Source organism: Prionailurus bengalensis, chromosome C2, assembly GCF_016509475.1.
Source record: "Prionailurus bengalensis isolate Pbe53 chromosome C2, Fcat_Pben_1.1_paternal_pri, whole genome shotgun sequence".
NCBI lineage: Eukaryota > Metazoa > Chordata > Mammalia > Carnivora > Felidae > Prionailurus > Prionailurus bengalensis.
In genome coordinates this window covers 73,658,949-73,666,202 of record NC_057350.1, presented here as the reverse complement: position 1 = coordinate 73,666,202, position 7,254 = coordinate 73,658,949, and the positions used below count along the sequence as shown (strand labels likewise).

The following is a 7,254-nucleotide window of genomic DNA, read 5'->3' as shown; positions in this document are numbered from 1 at the left end:
CGCTGGCCCATTTCCCAACACTCAGTGGATGTTAGCATTTTTGGTAGAAAGTAAGAGAACCTAATTCCAGCCAGCTCATGAAAAATGGTAGCTATAAAATCAATTAAAAAAAATAAAAAACAGCTCTCTTTGAGGAAGATGAGCAGCCACAGCAGAGCTTTGGAGGCCCCGCTCCTGCCCGACTCACCGCTGTTTGCTCTCGCCAAGAACAAGTTGGTCAGGAAGCCGCGCCACAGCCATGGCTTTTAAAGACACTGGAAAGACACCCATGGAACCGGAGGTGGCGATTCACCAAATTAGAATTACTCTAACCAGCCACAAAGTAAAATCTTTAGAGAAGGTATGTGCTGACTTGATCAGAGGCTCCAAGAAAAAGAATCTCAAAGGGAAAGGACCAGTTCAGATGCCCACCAAGACTGTGAGAATCACTACAAGAAAAACTCCTTGTGGTGAAGGTTCTAAGACTTGATCGTTGACTTCTAATATCGTTTTCAGACGAAGATCCACACACGACTCATTGATTTGCACAGTCCTTCTGAGATTATTAAACAGATTACTTCCATCAGTACTGAGCCAGGAGTTGAGGTGGAAGTCACCACTGCAGATGCTTAAATCAGCCTTTTAATAAATTATCAGTTAAATAAATAAACATAAAAAATAAAAAACATAGGGTGACTGAATGAATAAAAAAACCAGGGGCACCTGGGTGGCTTAGTGGGTTAAGCGCCAAACTTTGGCTCAGGTCATGATCTTACAGTTTGTGGGTTCGAGCCCTGCTCCAGGTTCAGAGCCTGGAGCCTGCATCGGTTTCTGTGTCTCCCTCTCTCTCTGCCCCTCCCCATGCTCTGTCTCTCTCAAAAATAAATAAACATTAAAAAAAAAAAGAAAAAAAAAACCAGACCTATCTGTATGTTGTCTACAAGAGACTCACTTCAGACCTAAAGAAACATACAGACTTAAAATGAAGGGACAGAAAAAGATGTACATTACATACAAATGGAAATAAAAATAAAGCTGGGATAGCAATACTCTTATCAGACAAAATAGACTTTAAAACAAAGACCATCACAAGAGACAAAGAAGGGCATTACATATGATCAACCCAATGAGAGAATATAACAATTATAAGTATTGGTGCACCCAACACAGGAGCACCTAAATATATAAAGCAAATATTAACAGACATACAGGAAGAAACTGACAGTAAACAATAATGGGGGACTTTAACACCCCACCTACATTAGTGGATAGATTATACAGACAGAAAATCAATAAAGAAACAGTAGTCTTGAATGACACATTAGACCAGATGAACTTAACAGATAATATACAGAACATTCCATCCCAGAATATATATTCAAGTACAGATGGAACATTCTCCAGAATAGATCGCATGAGGCCACAAAACAAATATCAATAAATTTTTTTTTTAATTTTTTTTTTCAACGTTTATTTATTTTTGGGACAGAGAGAGACAGAGCATGAACGGGGGAGGGGCAGAGAGAGAGGGAGACACAGAATCGGAAACAGGCTCCAGGCTCTGAGCCACCAGCCCAGAGCCTGACGCGGGGCTCGAACTCACGGACCACGAGATCGTGACCTGGCTGAAGTCGGACGCTTAACCGACTGCACCACCCAGGCGCCCCAAATATCAATAAATTTAAGAAGATGTAAATCATATCAAGCATCTCTTCTAACCACAACAGTATGAAACTAGAAATCAACTGCAGGAACAAAAAATGGAAAAAATAAAACTCATGGAGACTAAACAACATGTTATTTAAAAATATATATATATTTTAATGTTTATTTATTTTTGAGAGAGAAAGCCAGAGTATGAGTGGGGGAGGGGCAGATAGAGAGGGAGACACCGAATCTGAAGCAGGCTCCAGGCTCAAAGCTGTCAGTGCAGAGCCTGATGCGGGGCCCAAACTCACAGACTGCAAGATCATGACCTGAGATGAAGATGGACGTTTAACTGACTGAGCCACACAGGCACCCCACAACATGCTATTAAACAACCAGTGGGTCAATGAAGAAATCAAAGAGGAAATAAAAAAATAACTTGAGACAAATAAGAATAGAAACACAGCATTCCAAAATCTGTGGGATGTAGCAAAAGCAGTTCTAAGAGGGAAGTTCATAGCTATACAGACCTACCTCAGGAAATAAGAAAAATAAACAATGTAAGCTAATACCTAAAGGAACCAGAAAAATAACAAAGCCCAAAGTTAGTAGAAGGAAGTAAATAATAAAGAACAGGGAAGAAATAAATGAAAGAGAGACTTAAAAGGCAATAGAAAAGATCAGTGAAAATAAAGAGCTGGTTCTCTGAAACAACAAATAAAATCGATAAACCTTTAGCCAGACTCATCAAGAGAAAGAGCTCAAAGTCAAAAATGAAAGTTAACAATCAACACCACAGAAATACGAAAGATTATAAGAGACTTCTACAGGAGTGGCTGGGTGGCTTGTTGGGTTAAGCATCTGACTTCAGCTCAGGTCACAATCTCATGGTTTGTGGGTTCGAGCCCTGCATCAGGCTCTGTGCCGACTGCTCAGAGCCTGGAGCCTGCTTCAGATTCTGTGTCTCCTTCTGTCTCTGCCCCTCCCCCTCTCATGCTCTCCCAAAAATAAACATAAAAAAAATTTTTTTTGATACTACAATTACATTATCAATAAATTGAACAACCTAGAAGAAACAGATAAATTTCTAGAAACATACAATTTTCCAAGAATGAATCATGAAGGAATAGAAAATATGAAATGATTATTAGCAATGAAATTTAGTCAGTAATAAAAAAAGAACTCCTAAGATGGCTTCACAGGTGAATTCTAACAAACATTTAAAGAATTAATAATATCTATCCTTCTCCCACTATTCTAAAAAACTGAAGAGGAAGGAACACTTTCAAACTTGTTCTATGACATGAGCATTGCCCTGATACCAAAACTAGATAGATACTACTAAAATGAAAAAGGCAACCCAATATCCCTGATGAATACTGATGCAAAAAAACAAAAAAACAAAACAAACAAAAAAAAAACTTCAACAAAATATCAGCAAATGAAATTCAACAATACATTAGAAGATTCATATACCATGACCAAATGGGATTTATTTCTGGGATGCAAGGATGGTTTAATATCTGCAAATCAATGTGATACAACACATTAACAAAATGAAGAATGTATATATCATGTGATCATCTCAACAGATACAGAAAAAGCATGTGACAAAATTCAACATCCACTTATGATAAAAACTCAAAAAAATACATAGAGAAGGAGCAAACCTCAATAAAGGCCATATATGACAAACCCACAGTTAACATCACACTCAACAGAAAAAGCTGAAAACCTTTCCTCTAAAATAAAGAGCAAGACAAGGATGCCTACTCCTACCACTTTTATTCAACACAGTACTAGCAGCCCTAGCCACAGCAATCAGACAAAAAAAAAAAAAAAAGATAAAAAGTATCCAAGTTAGTAAAACTCACAACTGTAGAGGACATGACACTACACACAGAAAACCCTAAAGACTCCACACAACAAAAATATCAGAATAAATGAATTCAATAGTTTCAAAATACAAAATATACACAGAAATGCTGTGTTTTAATACACTATTAACAAACCAACAGTAAGAGAAACTAAGAAAACAATTCCATTTACAATTCCATCAAGAAGAATACACAGAAATAAATTTAACCAAGGAGGTGAAAGACCTGTACTCTGAAAACTGTAAGATGCTGATAAAAGAAACTGAAGGGTCTATTATTTGTAACAGAAGATATACCAATGAATAGAAAGATATACCACGCTCATGGACTGGAATAATCAGTATCATTAAAATGTCCGTATTACCCAAAGCAATCTACAAATTCAATGCAATCCCTATCAAAATATCAGTAGCAATTTTCACAGAACTAGAACAAAGAATCCTAAAATTTGTATGAAACCACAAAAGACCCCAAATAGCCAAAGTAATCTTGAGAAAGAAGACAAAGCTAGAGGCATCACACTTCAGATTTCTAACTATACTACTATAGTAACCAAAGCTATAGTAATCAAAACAGTATGGAACTGGCACACACACAAAAATAGTGGCACATACACAAAAAAGAAAAATCCAAAAGACTAACAGAACAGTGAGCCCAGAAAGAAATCCACACTTACAGTTAATTAATCTATGTCAAAGGAGGCAAAAATATACAATGGGGACTATACAATGAAACTGACCACGACTCACACCATGTAAAAAATAAACTCAAAATGGATTCAAGACCTAAATATTAAGACCTGAAACTATAAAACTCTTGAAAGAAAATATAGGCAGTAAACTCTTAGATACTGGTCTTAGCTGTATGTATGTGTATAGATACAGATACAAATACAGATACAGATATAGTCTCCTCTGGCAAGGGCAACAAAAGCAAAGATAAACAACTGGGACTACATCAAACTAAAAGGCTTTTTACACAGTAAAGAAACCATCCACAAAATGAAAAGGCCATCTACTGAATAAAAGAAGTATTTGCAAACTGTGTATCTGATAAGGGGTTAATATCCAGAATATATAAAGAACTCTCACAAGAAAAGATTCTCAACATCACTAGTCATCAGAAAAATATAAATCAAAACCACAATGAGTGTTGGTAATGTGGACAAATGGAACACTCATGCACTGTTGGTGGGAATGTATATTGGTACAGTGACTAAAAAACACAATGGAGATTCCTCGAAATTTTTAAAAATTTTAAACACCATATGACCCAGTAAATCCATTTCTGGGTACTTATCTGAAGAAAATGAAAACACTAATTCACAAGTATATACATATTCCTATGTTTACTGCAGCATTATTTACAATAGCCAACATATGGAAGCAACATGTGTGTCCATCAACAGATGAATAAAGATGTGGTATATATACACAAGAGAGTAGTATTCAGCAATAAGAAGCAAATCTTGCCATTCGTGACAAGGATGGGCCTAGAGAGTACTATGCTAGTAAATGAAATAAGTCAGACAAAGACAAATATGGTATGATTTCACATGTAGAATCTAAAAATCAAAACAAATGAATAAACAAAACAGAAACTGACCCATAAATAAGGAGAACTAGTAGCTGCCAGCAAGAAGGGGATGGGAAAAACAGATGAAGGGGATTAAGAGGTACAAACTTCCAGTTATAAATTACCAAATATTAAAGTCTTACGTTTAATAAGTTACATACAACCTATAACTACTGTGCAGTTAGTTATTGCTACCTTGCCTTCCCTCTTTCAATGGTGAACCATTCTCTTCCTCTTTTAGGAGGAAGTTCAACCATCATGTTCCCCTAACTTCTATTTGGTATGTTACTTGAGGGAAAGGAAGTTATAGTGAAATATATTTGAAAATGGTAAACTATTTTAAACAGATTGTTTATGAAGGATGTCTCCGACTCTTTAATATGATGATCAACATTATTTTAAATCTCCAGGAGAGTAGGGGAATAAAGTACATACTATGTGCAAAGCTTATTTGCTCACGGAATGCTTTCCATATCTCACATATTGTAAGATGCGGGTTTCACGGAACACACTGGAAAATACTGGTTTAGGTACATGTTATGTTTTTATAGGCTAGTTTAGTTCTTACTTCATAATATTGGTTCTATGAAAAAATTATGTTCTGAGTTTTGGAAAAACTTGCTTAGGAATAAACTTGCCAAACACAACCAAATCACATGTATTTAAATATCTACAGCCACTGATTATTTGTGCTTGAGATTTTTTTTCTAAGTGGCATATTAACCTCAAACAAAATAAAATTATTCCCAAGTTTTAAGATTAAAACAAGAAATAAAATCTCAAACTAAACACTCTAGAAAAATATTACTTCTATAGCACACAATGTGTATCAGTAATCCAAATAAAGTTTATTTGTAAGATGCAATTTCTAAGATAATTTTCTACATCTGAAAAAGCATGGATAAAGAGGATAATATTTAGTTGGTCTGGATTTGATCCTGTCATTACCATTTATGAGAAACTGAGATTGAATAACTTGGCCAACAGCTTTTTCCTCACTACAAAGTATTAGTAAGAACACTTGCTTTGTGTGGTTGTTTTTAAGGATTGGATATTGAAGACCTAGCATAATGCTGGGCAAGAACAAACAATATGTTCTCAAGAAATGGTAGCTCTTGTTACCATTTCCATCACAAAACAACTGATTTGCTACAATATAGTCCAAGATCCCCTCCTGGTATCCAGAACACTTGACCAACAGAATAGTCCTAAAATAGCCGGGTAGCAAGAAAATAAAATCCACAGGCAGAAAATGGTCATACTACTATAGTTTATTACGATGTTTACTATACTAACTTAAAAGAGGAAAAATGTAAATGAAATGAATGTCTAAGGGAAAATCGCACTTTCCTTCCATATTCAATTTATTCTTATTTTAACAATCTTTCATACCATTATATGTCTCAGACTTTAAAGAGCATCACTGCTGAATGTCAGACTGAAAAGTGAATAGAAAAGATGATACCCAAAGAGTTAAGCAGAAATGATACGGACTACAAAGTTGAAAATAAAATCTACCTTGGCTAGAACTAAATACTGACAGATAACTTTCTCCATGGAAAATCTAACTTGAACTTATATAAAGATTCATTTTTTACATAGTCCAATATCAAGTCAATGAGGAACTCATAACATGATGAAAACAGTTTTACTCAGTTACATTCAACTACCTAAAATCCTAATGAGCATACCAATTTCCATGTCTTACTCCTCTGAGATAATTAGCTACTTCCTGAAAACAGAAATGAGAGTTTGCCTGTGATTTACATTTTGAGACAGTCTGTAGAAAAGAGTAAGGCAAATCGGTCGTTAAAAGTCTTACCTTTTCCTCACCATATAACAGTTATTTCCACAAATAAAGAGCATGTGGATACTTTCTAAGAACTCAAAATGAGAAAACCAAGAAGTCTTTGTACATGAACATATGTACACACATATGTATATAAGCTTAAATCCCCCAAAGCGGATATAAACTGGTAAGAATACCTCAACTTTCTAAATTCAGAAAGCAAAGATAAAAACTATCTTGTTTATAAATCAGTGGTATTATGAGCTAATAAGTTTGTTAGAATACTACACAGCTTAGAGGCACTCTGATTGGGGGCGCCTGGGTGGCTCAGTCAGTTAAGGATCCAAGTCTTAACTTTGGCTCAGGTCATGATCTCGCAGCCATGAG

The 7,254-nt window shown here is 35.5% G+C and overlaps 1 pseudogene; it reads left to right on the top strand.

The window, feature by feature from the left end:
* The first annotated feature begins 212 nt into the window (after positions 1-212).
* Positions 213-641, top strand: LOC122491588 (annotated as a pseudogene).
* Positions 642-7,254: the final 6,613 nt, after the last annotated feature.